The following is a 2914-nucleotide window of genomic DNA, read 5'->3' on the forward strand; positions in this document are numbered from 1 at the left end:
TCTAATGTGACCAGAAGTACCTGAATCATTCTGATAGCCGGTAATTTCACTTCATATCAAATTTAGCAATAGAGATTATAAAGAATTTTTTTTTTTTTTTTGAGACTGAGTCTCGCCTGTTTTGTGGCTGGAGTGCAGTGGCTTCTGATCTCAGCTCACTGCAAAAAGTCTGGGCCCCGGGTGCTCACGCTTATATTCTTCCTGCCTCTCTGCCTCCCCGAAAGTAGCTGGGACTACAGGCTACCAATCAGCCTCAAGGTTTTTGTATTTTTTTAGTAGAGACGGGTTTCGCAGTTAGCTAGGGATGGTCTCGATCTCCTGACTCAGTGATCCGGCCTGGCCTCGCCTCCCAAAGTGCTGGGATTATGGTGGCTTGAGCCACACCCGCCTATAAATATACACTCTGTGCACACATACCCTACAGTCTTGGGAATGTAGATTAGACTCTTTTTTGTTGCGGGGGGAATGGAGTTTCACTCTTGTTGCCCAGGCTGGAGTGCAATGGTGCGATCTTGGCTTACCTCAACTTCTGCTTCCTGGGTTCAAGTGATTCTCCTGCCTCAGTCTCCCGAGTAACTGGGATTACAGTTATGCGCCACCATGCCCACTACTGTCTTTTAGTAGAGACGGGCTTCCATGTTGGTCAGGCTGGTTCCAACTCCTGACCTCAGGTGATCCGCCTGCCTCGGCCTCCCAAAGTGCTGGGATTATAGGTGTGAGCCACCGCACCTGGCAGACTCTTGAAGTTTGTAGGGAAGAGAGGTGTCCCAGCTAACTTGAGGTATTAAGGGAATGGCATATGGCGATAATAGTAACAATAACCATCAGACCAATAGCTGGGTCAGGATTGCTGCCCAAGTGATCTCATGCAAATCCATTAGCCTTCCTGAGCCTTGGTTTTCACATCTTATTTTCCTGTAAGACTTTAGAGAACTACTTGAACACTGTTCGCACAAGCACGCTTTAAACCTTAGTGTATTACACATACATTAGCAATGATTATGCCCAGAAAGCACCGGCTTTTTTTTGTAGCTGAACAACGTAAATCTATTTTCAGACCCTCTAAAAAAGGATACGTTAAAATTATTTTCTTCTATGGCCGGGCGCGGTGGCTCACGCCTGTAATCCCAACACTTTGGGAGGCCGAGGTGGGCGGATCACGAGGTCAGGAGTTCAAGACCAGCCTGGCCCACATAGTGAAACCCTGTCCCTACTAAAAATACAAATTATTAGCCAGACCGGGTGTGGTGGCCGGCGCCTGTAATCCTAGCTACTCGGGGGGCTGAGGCAGGAGAATCTTTTGAACCTGGGAGCACTGCAACCAGAGGTTGCAGTGAGTCGAGATCATGCCATTGCACACCAGCCCCTGCGACAGTGTGAGACTCCGTTTCAAAAAAAAAAATTATTTTCTTCTGCAGTAGGGATTGTCCAGGCAGAACAACAACAACAACAACAAAAAAGAAAATAAAATAATAAGTTTATGATTGAAAATCAAATACCTTACCCAATCTTAAATTCCAACTTTTATTTATTTTTATTTATTTATTTAATTTTATTTTATTTTTTGAGATAGAGTTTCACTCTTGTCACCAAGGCTAGAGTGCAACGCAATGGTGCAATCTCGGTTCACTGCAACCTCTGCCTCCTGGGTTCAAGCGATTCTCAAGCCTCAGCCTCCCAAGTAGCTGGGATTACAGGAATGTGCCACCATGCCTGGCTAATTTTTGTATGTTTTTTTTTTTTTTTTTTTTGAGAGGGAGTCTCAGCTTCTGTTGCTCCAGGTTGGAGTGCGTTGTGGCCGGATCTCTCAGCTCACTGCAAGCTCGGGCCTCCTCGGTTCCCGCCATTCTCCTGTCTCAGCCTCCCAGTTGGGACTACAGGCGCTCGGGCCACCTCGGCCTGGCCAGTTTTTTGTATTTTTAGTAGAGACGGGTTTCACCGCGGTTAGCCAGGGTGGTCTCGATCTCCTGACCTCGCAGGATCCTGCCCCATCTCGCCTCCCAAAGTGCTGGGATTACAGGCTTGAGCCACCGCGCCCGGCCTAATTTTTGTATGTTTAGTAGAGATGGGTTTCACCATGTTGGTCAAGCTGGTCTCAAACTCCTGATCTCAGGTTGATCCACCTGCCTTGGCCTCCCAATTTCCAACCTTTTAAAATTCACATTGTTTTGATGATGATCACTGTGTTTGAGTAAGGATCATGGGGTCCTTGCCTTTGTGGGCCGAATATTGTATTCACAACATTGGGCACAAAACTGAACACAGTGCCTGGCTTCTAGTAGGTGCTTAAGATGTCGTTTTTTGGCCAAGTGCAGTGGCTCATGCCTGTAATCCCGACATTTTGGGAGGCTGGGGCCGACAGATCACTTGAGGTCAAGAGTTTGAGACCAGCCTGGCCAACATGGTGAAAACCTGTCTCTACTAAAAATACAAAAATTACCCGGGCGTGGTGGTGGGTGCCTGTAATCCCAGCTACTCGGGAAGCTGAGGCAGGATTGCTTAAACCCAGAAGGCGGAGGTTGCAGTGAGCTGAGATCATGCCACTGCACTCCAGCCTAGGGGACAGAGTGAGACCCTGTCTCAAAAAAAAAAAGAAAGAAAGATGTAGGGGTTTTTTTAGTTAGGCCCCCCCCCCCCCAGTTTTCTTAAGGGAGCTTTTCGGTGAAAACTGGAAAGCCTGCTAGACAAATTCTAAAGTAGTTGTAACACTAAGATGTAGTTATTGAACAATAAAATAAATGAATGAATAAATGAATGAATTTCTGCTGTGGGATGTTCTTATTTATTTATTTATTTATTTATTTCTGTTGAGATGGAGTCTCGCTCTGTTGCCCAGGCTAGAGTGCAGTGATGCGATCTCGGCTCACTGCAACCTCTGCCTCTCAGGTTCAAGTGATTCTCCTGCCTCAGCCTC

At 46.7% G+C, this 2914-nt stretch overlaps 1 non-coding gene across 1 annotated transcript; it reads right to left on the reverse strand.

Annotated features, from left to right (window-relative positions):
• Positions 1–2649: 2649 nt before the first annotated feature.
• LOC116270876 lies at positions 2650–2711 on the reverse strand. Its single transcript, XR_004179181.1, has one exon. It is a non-coding gene; the product is annotated as a U7 small nuclear RNA (small nuclear RNA).
• Between the last annotated feature and the right edge of the window lie 203 nt (positions 2712–2914).

This window comes from Papio anubis, chromosome 16 (assembly GCF_008728515.1).
Source record: "Papio anubis isolate 15944 chromosome 16, Panubis1.0, whole genome shotgun sequence".
NCBI lineage: Eukaryota > Metazoa > Chordata > Mammalia > Primates > Cercopithecidae > Papio > Papio anubis.